The sequence below is a fragment of the Lissotriton vulgaris genome, chromosome 10 (genome assembly GCF_964263255.1).
Source record: "Lissotriton vulgaris chromosome 10, aLisVul1.2, whole genome shotgun sequence".
Classification (NCBI taxonomy): Eukaryota; Metazoa; Chordata; class Amphibia; order Caudata; family Salamandridae; genus Lissotriton; species Lissotriton vulgaris.
In genome coordinates this window covers 1099824193-1099837769 of record NC_141698.1, presented here as the reverse complement: position 1 = coordinate 1099837769, position 13577 = coordinate 1099824193, and the positions used below count along the sequence as shown (strand labels likewise).

Sequence of the window (13577 nt, the reverse complement as noted above, 5' to 3'; positions counted from 1 at the left end):
GAGGGAAGAAAGCACAGGCTCTGAGAAAAGCATCGCAGGAGGGACGGACAGCCCGACTCCACCCTGTATTGTAAGAGTCCGGGGGACATGTGGGACAGAGGGACAAACAACTCGACACGACCCTGTATTCTAAGAGGTGGGGGACATGTGGGACAGAGGGGACAAACAACCCGACACGACCCTGTATTCTAAGAGGTGGGGGACATGTGGGACAGAGGGACAAACAACCCGACACGACCCTGTATTCTAAGAGGTGGGGGACATGTGGGACAGAGGGACAAACAACTCGACACGACCCTGTATTCTAAGAGGTGGGGGACATGTGGGACAGAGGGGACAAACAACCCGACACGACCCTGTATTCTAAGAGGTGGGGGACATGTGGGACAGAGGGACAAACAACTCAACACGACCCTGTATTCTAAGAGTCCGGGGGACATGTGGGACAGAGGGGACCAACAACCCGACACGACCCTGTGCCTGTATTCTAGGACGTATGACACAGACAAACAACCAGACACGACCCTGTGCCTGTATTCTAGGACGTTTGACACAGACAAAGAACCAAACACAACCCTGTATTCTAGGAGGTGGGGGGACGTGTGGGACAAACAACCTGACACGACCCTGTATTATAGGAGAGTCCGGGTGATGTGTGGGACAGAGGGGACAAACAACCTGACACGACCCTGTATTCCAAGAGAGTCCAGGTGACGTGTGGGACAGAGGGGACAAACACGCCCAACACGACCCTGTATTCTAGGAGAGTCCGGGGGTCATGTGGGACCGAGGGGACAAACAACCTAAAACAACCCTGTATTTTAAGACTCCGGGGCATGTGTGAGACAGAGGGGACAAACAACCTGACACAACCCTGTATTCTAAGAGTCCGGGGGGGAGCGGGGACGTACGAGACAGAGGGGGCAAACAACCTAACACGACCCTGTAGTCTAAGAGGGTCCGAGGAACGTGTTAGACAGAGGGGACAAACAGCCAGACACAACCCTGCATTCTAAGAGAGTCCCGGGGATCGTGTGGGACAGAGGGGACAAACAACCCAACACGACCCTGTATTCCAAGAGTCCGGGGGACCTGTGGGAGAGGAGGGCCAAACATCCCAACACAACCCTGTATTCTAAGAGTCCTGGGAATGTGTGGGAAAGAGGGGACAAACAACCTGACACAACCCTGCATTCTTAGAGAGTCCCGGGGACGTGTGGGACAGAGGGGACAAACAACCCAACACGACCCTGCATTCTAAGAGAGTCCCGGGGACGTGTGGGACAGAGGGGACAAACAACCTGACACAACCCTGCATTCTAAGAGAGTCCCGGGGACGTGTGGGACAGAAGGGACAAACAACCTGACACAACCCTGCATTCTAAGAGAGTCCCGGGGACGTGTGGGACAGAGGGGACAAACAACCTGACACAACCCTGCATTCTAAGAGAGTCCCGGGGACGTGTGGGACAGAGGGGACAAACAACCCAACACGACCCTGCATTCCAAGAGTCCGGGGTACCTGTGGGAGAGGAGGGCCAAACAACCTAAAACAACCCTGTATTCTAAGAGTCCTGGGAATATGTGGGACAGAGGGGACAAACAACCTGACAACACTGTATTCTAAGAGTCCCGGGGCGTTAGAGGGGACGTGTGGGACAGAGGGTGCAAACAACCCAACACGACCCTGTATTCTAAGAGTCTGGAGGACGTGTGGGACGTGCATTCTAGGAGAGTCCGGGGAGAGAGGGGACGTGTGGGACAGAGGGGTCAAACAAACCAACACAACCCTGTATTCTAAGAGTCTTAGTCAAGGGAGGGGACTGCAGGACAGTGTGTGACACAACCCAACAGGGCCCTGTATGCTAAGAGTGACAGAGGGGGGGTGTGGGGCAAGAGAGAGGGTGTGTTAGAGACAAGAGAGGATACACAACTCAACAGGGCCATGTATTCTGAGAGTCTGGGCAGAGAGGCAGAGAGAGGAGATGGGGAGTCAGGAGGGCAGTGTATTCCAAGAGTACCTGGGAAAGACCAAATGGGGCACCACGGGAGGGGGACAAAATTTCATAAAATTAATGATCAATTTACTATGTTGTGTTTCTTTTATTTTTTTCATTTTGGCGTAGCCAGATAACTGTAAATATGTATTGTGTACTGTGATGCTCTATCATGCTATTGCAGCAGACCTATCTATGATGTGGTCCTGTGATCCCTAGTTTGAAGTATCATCAGATCTACACAGCAAACTCATGAACTGATTGAAGTGCCATATCTGTTAGAAGGGGGGTTGTTTATGTGTGGGGGGGGGGGCACCCTTACCAGCTCAATAACCCCACTCTAGTTAGCTCAAAACACAGTTCTGAGACAATCTGTGCTCAACCCTGGTACCCATGACACAAGCAGAAGGCAACTCCCAGAGAGGTGGATACTAAATTCACGCAGTGCCAATAAACTCACAAACCATTCTAGGAACATCAAGAAAAAAAATAGTTAGCAAAAAGAAGCCACCAGCATCCAAATAGCTTATTTACATGAATTTATAAAGTTTTAGGACAAAAAGGACCCAGAAAAAAGTCAAGCAATATGAGAAGACCACGATTTGCGATGGTCCAGGCCCCAGGCACAATTCCAGACCGACTGTGATGGAGCAGAGGTCTCATGCACTAAGTAGGTTGTCCCAGTCCAAATTTTTACCTTCAGACTAGTCACTAATTGCAGAGTCTAAGGAAAGAGGCTTTTTGCAGGCGTACCCACAATTTTTGCCCCTATTTGGACAACTATCTGCAGCTTTTTCAACTCAGAGTGGACTGAGGCCTGCTAACCAGACCGGAGTGCCAGTGTTCTTACCCCTTACAAAGTCCATGTCGAATTGGCTATCCCCAATTGGCAAGTACTGGCTTACATACAAGTTCCTAGTATATGGTATCTAGGGTACAAACGGCATGTACAACTGTGCTGCCCTGAGTGTACCAAGGTACAACATGGCTCCCAGCCTGCCACTGCAGACTGGAAGGGCAGTGTTGCATTGCTAGTTCGACTACCACTCAAACCAATGGTAAAGCTACCACTTCCCTTAATAAGGTATGTAACTCCCCTAAGAAAGGCCTAGAGAGCCCTATGGCAGGGAGCTATATATTATTAAGCAGGACCTTCTTATGTATGCCTTGGCAGCAAAGCCTCCAAATTGTTGTTTTTCTGTGGAAAAGTTAGAAGCCGCATTGGCCAATTCAGGGTCACCGGCAGGCATCCCAACCTGGCTAACTTCTGAATGGGACTACCTAACTTGACACTGTAAAGCATCCTACTGATTGTGGAATCAAACCTGACGTGATGTCAAGGTGGAATTTCAGGTCACTATTAAAGTAAGGCAACTTTTAAAAAGTTGTCACTCTCTGTCCCAGTGGTCCAGTAATCCCACACGAGCTGGGACCCACAGACAGCTTTCTGTCCACCTTGGAGTTGTGTTAATATCTCCCAGGCTTAGGATCAGACACAGCCTGCCACAGGGCGAGCTGTTAGCTGTCCGTTGCATGAAGCCGCTCGGGTGCTAGCCGAAAATGCGAGCTTCAAAGCGGAATCCACCTTTGATGGGCAAATGGAAATAAGAATGGTAGAGGGGATGCCCTTTGCTCAGGTAGACAAGCTGGGAACAGGGACAGAGAGGGAAGACCAGTGCCCAACCCATTTATTCTGTAGGCGTGTAGCCCCTAGGTAGCCAAACCTCTAGGGTGGGCTTCTGAGCTCCTTACATCCATTGAAGGGTCCCGATATCTTGAGAGTGGCTAGAATGGTGCACTCTGTGATTGCCAGATGCCACACATCACAGGAAAGTCGTCACCCAAACGGAGGGGACCTGGTAGCCCCATGGCTAGTGACCACGTGCTCCCCTCAGGGGACTTTCATGGGATAAATAGCACCCCTGCCACCCTGGACTGTTAGATTTTGCTGGATTTGAAAGAGGATTGAAGGACTGCCCTGCTGTCCATGGAACTGCACAAAGAGAGTCTGCAAAGTTTGCTGGTCTGCACCTGCTGAACTTTAGCCTAGCTAAGTGCCTGTGGCTCCTTGCTCAGGGAAAAGTTGATCCCCAGACCAAAGCAGTGTCTCGAAGGATCAGGTTGCTGATCTCCTGGAACCAGCTCCAGGGATAAACGATCAGAAGTAGCCCAAACTGGAATGTTGCTAGCCACCGAAGAAGATTCACTGCTAGCTGCCGCTGGGCACCTCGAGGGACCGATCTTCGATGCACAAAATTACACTCGAGTCTGCTGGACCCAGGAAAGTCGTCAAAGTCCAGATTGGTCTCTCAAGAGGGACACTAGCCCCCACTAAAGGATTTTGCTTCAACCACTGTAATCCAAGACCAGAAGCCCAGCTGCTGCTGGCCTTCTACCATCAGAAAATGGACTTTGGGGAACGGCAGCCTCTGTGGCCAAAGTCACCCCATATCACCAGTGGACCGCGGAACCACCACAAAGGCACCCCTGCAGACCCCACAGCAACTGGAGCATATTTTCATCCTGCATCACCAGCATCAGGACCACTGCATTATAGTCTATGGGGGTCATACTACAAAAGCTAGAATTGGACTGGAAAACGCTCTAATGTCCAGATAACTGTCCAAATCTAGCCCATTTGTCCCCTAGACCTCCATATTGTCGGATTTGGTCATCCAATCCGGGGCCTGAGTAGCTGAACAAACTTTCACAAAATTTTGAAAAGTTTATCATCTTTTTGTTTACCATTGCTTGTTTGAGGTCGAAATTAAACGTGATCAAATCTTTAAAAAAATAATCTCTCTGGAACCCTCCGGTTGAGTTTGCTCATCTTGCGCTCTAAAAAAAAATATCATAAAAACACACTCTATTTTTATAAATTGGGGTTGTGTTTCATTATTGTGTGGCTTTCTTATTTTGTTGTTTAGTACTGTTAAATGCTTTACACCAAGTTCCTTTGTTCAAGCCATGCTGCTCGAAAGCCATAGCTACCCTGCGTTGAGCTTAAGGTTGTTCAAATGAGCTTTACTGGACTCAATAACGGTTTGGCAAGTGAATTCCACGATGAGGCCCCACAGCCATATCCTAAAATACACCCAGATCCATACACTGGGAAAGCTTCTACTGGTCTGTCATGCCTTCTAGCCCTCTTTAGTCAATTGGGCAATCTTGGAGTCAGGTGTCCTACTGCTATCTGTGCCCCGTAAGCAGGTAAATAGGTGGTCGACCACTTGTCCCTTAGAAAGCAGCTCTAGCCCATGAGTGTCAGCAGGATTTAGCAGTCTTTAAGTTCTTGCCTGAGTTCTCTTTTTCCAGCAGGAGTCACAAGTCAGGACTGCTCTTCCAACAAGGCTGCCTTCAGATGGAGTCTTTACAGGTCATGTTCGGAGGTAGTGGGCAAGGTGCCCGATTTATCTTGGGGGTTCACCAATGATAAAAGGAAAACATCTATCTCACAATCCTAACTATTTTTCTTGCACTCCTACCATCTCCTTTTTCAGCACTTCCTCTTTGCCTTACTGTAAAATTACCCAGGATCCCCTGTTTCAATATGGAAGCGCCCAATGGACACCCAGCAGCACAGTCTTCAGCTTCTCCGCCACTCCACTACCTGATAAAGTAAAAATTAGTTTTCCCCCTAATCTGGCTAGAGCCTTCTCTCTAGGAGAATCCCCCAACTGACCTCTCCAAGTCAAAAGCGGTAAGCTGCCCCTTGCTCTACCAACTGACCGAAATATGAATTTTTGTCATTTATGATGTTGGTGCGAAAAAACCCTACAGTTCATATATGACCTAACTTTCCATGAAATAGGTGCACTCTAAGCACCATTTACATTGGGCTTAAAGGACAATTAAATAGACCAAATATGGAGTATCAATGCACAGTACATTTTATAGAGAAAACACAGACACTTTACTACTACTGTTTACCATGGGTAAGGTGCACAGAGTCCTAAATCTAGCAAAAACCGGCTCCAGAAACGGGCGTAAAATCTGGGAAACAGTTCAAATGAGGTAGACTTGCTCCAATACCATTAACTGGCATTCAATCACTGATTAGCATTTTGCTCCTGCCTTTCCCTGTCTCATTCGCAAACTTTTTATAGTGGACACTAATAGAATATGCCTCCTCACTTTTAGGTGATATGCGTTCTTTTACATGCGGACCCTGAATATAATGCTTACCAAAAATACGTTTTTAGAAGCTACTACAATAGATCTGTATGCCCATCTTTTGACCTTGCTCATACTTTTATGGTAATGAGCATTTTTTGTAAAATGTATTACAAAAACGATTCAAAGATGTCTGGTTGTGCATGTAGACCTATGCACAAGTGAAAGTCTCCATCTTCAAATGTTTTTTAAAGAACTAAAACAAATTCAATGATGGCTGCCAATATTAACCAAGATGATACCTTTAGGCGCACTTGCTAGATATTTCATACATTATTAGTATAAAGTCTACTACAATTGCTTTATAAATGTACATTAGCCCAAGAAGGGATTTTTTCCCCAAATGTTTTCAATACAGCACACAAACTTTTTTGTTGATATTAACCTACCCAACTTGAGCCATCTTTTATTCAAATATGGGTCTTACATGAACTCACTTCGCCTTAGAACATGTACAATACAGTCCTTCACATATGTGAAATATGCCTCTTCTGTGTGGTCTCCCCGGATTTTTCATCTCTTGCTGGACACTATTTTTGCTGGTTTTAGAAACCTGTGGGTTTTACCCCTACGAGTAGTAAAGTGTTTGTGCCCCCCTTTAAACCTGGTCAAATTGGCATACTCTTAATTGGTATACTTAACTTGCCCATAAGCTTCTAGAATACGGAACACAATGCACCCAAGGGTCAGGAAATTAAATGTCAGAACTGGACTACTTCAAAAACACAATAGAGCCACCCAATAATCCCCCAGGGACTGGGTATCGTCAATAACTGGACTACAGCACCTATTGTGCTGTCCACTGTAATGGCAATTCAATCATGGCTTCCGGCCTACCACTGTAGTCTGAATGTAACATTGCAAAACAGGCACTGAATCTGCCAAAATAAACCCTTTTTCGACAGGTAAAATCCTCCCTTTTAATACTAATAGGTCACTCTGGTGTAGACCTTGTAGCCCACAAGGCATGGTGCATGGTATTTAAAAGGAGGAAATGTAGAAATGAAACGATGACAGGCCCTTGGTGACTTGCACCCAACAAGCTATTTTTTATGGTGGCTGCCCTGGCTGTCCTATGTAGAAAATGAGTGCAGGTAAAAACATTAGTTATTCTAATACTGTGTCTTGTGAATGGGACTAGCTTGAAAATATATAAACTATTTTTTATTGTTAATAAAAATCTAATGCATTGGTGAGGTTGGATTTTTAATACATATTAAGAAAAATAACTAAGAAAGATACCTTTTACCTGTCTGACGTTCCTGGAGGCTATTTGCACTTGCTTTCCAACCAATCTCAGAGATTAGCATTTGATTAGGTGTACCTTGGCCCCCAGGAGAAACCCATAGGGTAACCAGAGTGTGCAGAGATTACTCCTGTGAACATCATAGAATATACAAGGCGGGGGCTGTGGGTCGCCGTTAGACAGCAGCGTCAAATCCTGCTTGACAAGTAGGTTGAGTCACATGTAAAACTGGAAACGCTGGAATAGGATGCCAAGACAATTCTTGTATATCCATTGTCTGGTTGCTGAAGAACCCTGCCACTATTCTACCAGACGGCTTCTTTGGGTTTGTTGCGGGTACAGTGGTTGCCTTAAACTTTCTTTTACTGTTAGATGTGATAGGACACGAAGATTACCCTAGTACACTCTCTACAGATACACAGCGCTCAGACCTCCAGTTTAGTGAAGCCAAAATCTTTTGCTGTCTTGAAAATTCCCAAAGTGGGTAGTGTTGACCTGGGAACTTTTAACCAATTGGTTAGGGTATGCCGCCGAGTTATTCTCACCCACTAGCTAGTGCTAGCAATACATTGGGCACCTCAGAGCACCCACTTCAGAACTCATCTGGACCTGAGGAACAAAAGAAGAGGACTGGGCCTGCCGTCTGAAGGCAACATCTTTGGCCAGAACAAGCCTGGTTGGGTATCCGACCCACACTTCTTTGCAGTCTATGTTAAATTGCACCTCACTCCCATTCTACAGCCACCACTATTATAAGCACTTAGTGCTTCTTGGCACTATTCCTAATTAAAACTTGAAAAATCAAATCTCTGGCTCTACCTATAGCATTGTTGTCATTTTGTTCATGAAATTGTACTCTATTTTTCTACTTCAGTTTGGGATTTATACGGTTTTACATTCTGACTTTATTGCTGTTTGGTACTTCATAAATACATCACAAATTCCTCCAAGTTAAACCTGTTTGCTTGGTGCCATAGCCACCACTTGGTTGAGTTGGGGGTACACCCTTACAAATGTTGCGATTATTCATTGAGGTAGGTAATTAACCATCCTAAATGATGTCCCAATTTCTTTCAATATATATTACACATTGCCAGTTGCCAATGTGCAGCTATGGTTAGCTCAGAGATTCCAGTGGAAGCACGTTTGTTTTGCTAATAATTTTGAAGCTGTGACAGATCTTCACAAAACCTCCCCCCCCCCCCTCCCCCCCCACCCACCAAAATGTATCCGCATCACCTCGTGCATGAAAGCCTTGAGGGTATCCCTCAAGCGTGGGCTGAAAATGGGGGATGATGGGTGCTCCCAAAACATGTTTTTCTGATGCAATTTTAAATCGGAGCTTTGAGAAGCGATTCAGAAAACACGGCTGAACGGAATCAAACGAATTTGGGAGAAAGCTCAATCTTTACTCAAAGTGTGCTTCTGGAATTTGGTGTAAATGCTTTTAGCAGTTTTTGAGAAATGAAATGCCAAAATACAGTGATATCTGGACAGATGATACCAGAGTTCTTCTGCAGTACTGCACATTTAAAAAGCAAAGCACTCTTATTGACTGAGGCAGCACAAATGATGAGGCTACTTGCACCACAACACAAAGCATTGCTCTGTGAGCAGCTTATTCTGCATCCGCCCCCTTATAATACAAATCCAACAGAGGAGACCTTCCTGGTCTGCTTTTGGGCTTCTCCTGCATTACAAGTACTGCTCATTAGTCCTGAGCAAAAACGACGTCTTGTGGCAGGATAAGGTTCTGCAGGCAAAAAAAAAAAAAAAAAAACATTCACCTAGTTAAAAGATCAGCACACTCATACCGGGCTGCGTTATAGACTGAAGTGCCTGTAATCAGGGCCACAGGAATTATGGCAGGGGAGAACCACATTATTGAGGGTAGTAGCACTGTGTAGTTGAAGAGGCCTTCAGGGGCTTAGGTAACTCGCTGATTACAAGTTGAGGGGGAGTAGCAGTGTGTAATTGAAGAGTCCTTCAGGGGTTGTGGTAGCCCGCTTGTTTCAAGTTGAGGGGTAGTAGTAGTGTGTAACTGAAGAGTCCTTCAGGGGTTGTGGTAACTCGCTGGATACAAGTTGAGGGGTAGATGGAGCGTGTAATTGGAGAGTCCTTCAGGAGCTGAGGTAACTCGCTGATTACAAGTTGAGAGGTAGTAGAAGTGTGTAATTGTAGAGTCCTTCAGGGGTGGTGATAACTCACTGGTTACAAGTTGAGGGGTAATAGCAGTGTGTAATTGAAGAGTCCTTCAGGGGCTGAGGTAACTCGCTGATTACAAGTTGAGGATTAGTAGCAGTGTGCAATTGAAGAGTCCTTCAGGGGTTGAGGTAACTCGCTTATTACAAGTTGAGGGGTAGTAGCAGTGTGCAATTGAAGAGTCCTTCAGGGGTTGTGGTAACTCGCTGGTTACAAGTGGAGGGGTAGTTGCGTGTGTAACTGAAGAGTCCTTCAGGGGCTGGGGTAACTCGCTGATTACAAGTTGAGGGGTAATAGCAGTGTGTAATTGAAGAGTCCTTCAGGGGCTGAGGTAACTCACTGATTACAAGTTGAGAGGTAGTAGCAGTGTGTAATTGAAGAGTCCTCCAGGGGCTGAGGTAACTCGCTGATTACAAGTTGAGAGGTAGTAGCAGTGTGTAATTGAAGAGTCCTTCAGGGGTTGTGGTAACTCGCTGGTTACAAGTTGAGGGGTAGTAGCAGTGTGCAATTGAAGAGTCCTTCAGGGGTTGTGGTAGCTCGCTTGTTACAAGTTGAGGGGTAGTAGTAGTGTGTAACTGAAGAGTCCTTCAGGGGCTGGGGTAACTCGCTGATTACAAGTTGAGGGGTGGTAGCAGTGTGTAATTGAAGAGTCCTTCAGGGGCTGTGGTAACACGCTGGTTACAAGTTGAGGGGTAGTAGCAGTGTGTAATTGAAGAGTCCTTCTGGGGTTGTGGTAACTCGCTGGTTACAAGTTGAGGGGTAGTAGCAGTGTGTAACTGAAGAGTCCTTCAGGGGTTGTGGTAACTCGCTGGTTACAAGTGGAGGGGTAGTAGCGTGTGTAATTGAACAGTCCTTCAGGGGCTGGGGTAACTCGCTGGCTACAAGTTGAGGGGTAGTAGCAGTGTGTAATTGAAGAGTCCTTCAGGGGCTGAGGTAACTCGCTGGCATCAAGTGGAAGGGTAGTTGCAGTGTGTAATTGAAGAGTCCTTCAGGAGCTGGGGTAACTTGCTGGTTACAAGTGGAGGGGTAGTAGCAGCGTGTAATTGAAGAGTCCTTCAGGGCTGGGGTAACTCGCTGGTTACAAGTTGAGGGGTGGTAGCGTGTGTAATTGAAGAGTCCTCCAGGGGCTGGGGTAACTCACTGGTTACAAGTTGAAGGGTAGTAGCAGTTTGTAATTGAACAGTCCTTCAGGGGCTGGGATAACCTGCTGGTTACAAGTTGAAGAGTTAGTAGCAGTGTGTAACTGAAGAGTCCTTCAGGGGCTGTGGTAACTCGCTGGTTACAAGTTGAGGGGTAGATGGAGCGTGTAATTGAAGAGTCCTTCAGGAGCTGAGGTAACTCGATGATTACAAGTTGAGAGGTAGTAGCAGTGTGTAATTGTAGAGTCCTTCAGGGGCTGTGGTAACTCGCTGGTTACAAGTTGAAGGGTAGTAGTAGTGTGTAACTGAAGAGTCCTTCAGGGGCTGGGGTAACTCGCTGGTTACAAGTTGAAGGGTAGTAGCAGTGTGTAACTGAAGAGTCTTTCAGGGGCTGGGGTAACTCGCTGGTTACAAGTTGAGGGGTAGTAGGAGTTTGTAATTGAACAGTCCTTCAGGGGCTGGGATAACCTGCTGGTTACAAGTTGAGGGGTAGTAGCAGTGTGTAACTGTGGTAACTCGCTGGTTACAAGTTGAGGGTAGTAGCAGTGTGTAACTGCGGTAACTCACTGGTTACAAGTTGAAGGGTAGTAGCAGTGTGTAACTGAAGAGTCCTTCAGGGGCTGTGGTAACTCGCTGGTTACAAGTTGAAGGGTAGTAGCAGTGTGTAACTGAAGAGTCCTTCAGGGGCTGTGGTAACTCGCTGGTTACAAGTTGAGGGGTAGTAGCAGTTTGTAATTGAACAGTCCTTCAGGAGCTGGGATAACCTGCTGGTTACAAGTTGAAGAGTTAGTAGCAGTGTGTAACTGAAGAGTCCTTCAGGGGCTGTGGTAACTCGCTAGTTACAAGTTGAGGGGGATTAGTTGAGCGGGTTAGAGTGATGGAGAGGTGGTAGTAGGAGAATGTGGGAGTCTCTTCTATGCAGTAAGGTCACAGATGGTTAGGTCTTGTTTAAGACGTGTTTTATGTCCTTCTTAAAGTGAAGGAAGTATATTTCAAGCGGCTAAGTGCACATTCATGCAGAGTTTGGGAGATGCTTTGCAAATGTTGCCTCAATCAATCAATCAATCAATCACAGCATTTATATAGCGCACTACTCACCCGGAGGGTCTCAAGGCGCTAGGGAAGGGGGGGTCCGCTACTGCTCGACAGCCAGGTCTTGAGCTGCTTCCTGAAGGCGAGGTGGTCCTGGGTCAGGCGGAGGTGGTTCGGGAGGGAGTTCCAAGTCTTGGCGGCCAGGTAGGAGAAGGACCTTCCTCCTGTGGTGGCTCTTCGGATGCCGGGGACGGCGGCGAGGGCGTGGCCGGTCGATCGAAGTTGGCGTGTGGGAGCGTAGAAGTTGAAGCGTCTGTTGAGGTATCCTGGGCCTTGGTTGTGTAGGGCCTTGTGTGCGTGGGTGAGGAGACGGAAGGTGATTCTCTTGTTGACCGGGAGCCAGTGCAGATCTCTCCGGTGTCCGGAGATGTGGCTGCGACGGGGGATGTCCAGGATGAGTCGTGCAGAGGCGTTCTGGATCCGCTGGAGTCTCTTCTGGAGTTTGGCAGTGGTTCCGGCGTAGAGGGAGTTGCCGTAGTCCAGACGGCGGGTGACGAGGGCCTGGGTGACCGTCTTCCTGGTCTCGGTGGGGATCCACCGGAAGATCTTACGTAGCATGCGCAGGATGTTGAAGCACGACGAGGAGACGGCGTTGACTTGTCTAGTCATGGAGAGGGAGGAGTCCAGGATGAAGCCCAGGTTGCGTGCGTGGTCTGTTGGTTTGGGTGCGCTGCCCAGGGCGGGGGGGCCACCACGAGTCATCCCAGGCGGAGGGTGAAGATCCCAGGATGAGGACTTCCGTCTTGTCCGAGTTCAGTTTCAGGCGGCTGCTCATCATCCACTTGGCTACGTCTGTCATCCCTTCGTGTAGGTTGGCTCTGGCGGTGGCGGGGTCGTTGGTGAGGGAGAGGATCAGCTAGGTGTCGTCGGCGTAGGAGATGATGTTGAGGTTGTGTTGGCGTGCGATGGCTGTGAGGGGGCTCATGTAGACGTTGAAGAGGGTTGGGCTGAGCGAGGAGCCTTGAGGAACGCCGCAGATGACTTCGGTGGCTTCTGATCTGAACTGGGGGAGGTGGACTCTCTGTGTCCTTCCGGCGAGGAACGAGGTGATCCATTCCAGTACCTTCTCCTGGATTCCGACGTTGCTGAGGCGCTGCACTAGGGTACGGTGGCAGACAGTGTCGAAGGCCGCGGAGAGGTCTAGGAGGATGAGGGCCGCTGTTTATCCGTTGTCTAGTAGGGCTTGGATGTCATCGGTAGCTGCGATCAGGGCGGTCTCGGTGCTGTGGTTGGCCCGGAAGCCAGACTGCGAGAGGTCGAGGGATCCGTTCGTCTCGAGGAAGGCGGCCAGCTGCTTGTTGACGGTCTTCTCGATGACTTTTGCAGGAAACGGGAGCAGCGAAATGGGGCGGTAGTTCTTGAGGTCGGTGGGGTTGGCTGATGGCTTCTTTAGTAGAGCGCTGAGTTTGGCGTGCTTCCAGCTCTCTGGGAAGGTAGCGGTGTCGAAGGAGGTGTTGATGATGTCCCGCAGGTGGGGTGCGATGACAGCGTCGGCCTTGTTGAAGATGTGGTGAGGGCAGGGGTCGGTCGGAGATCCGGAGTGGATGGAGCTCATCGTGCGGATGGTGTCTTCGGTGCTGATCGGGGTCCAGGCGCGGAGGGTGGTGGTGGGGGGCGGTGGTTCAGTCGTGGCGTGCGTCGGTTGGGAGCTGAAGCTGTTTTGTATGTCCGCGATCTTGTTGTGGAAGTAGGAGGCGAGGGAGTTGCAAAGGTCTTGCGAAGGGGTGA

At 48.3% G+C, this 13577-nt stretch overlaps 1 protein-coding gene across 3 annotated transcripts in view; it reads right to left on the bottom strand.

Annotated features, from left to right (window-relative positions):
- TBC1D5 (TBC1 domain family member 5) overlaps positions 1–13577 on the bottom strand; it is a 1888005-nt gene that overhangs the window by 751455 nt on the left and 1122973 nt on the right. The gene's annotated exons all lie outside the window — the stretch shown is intronic.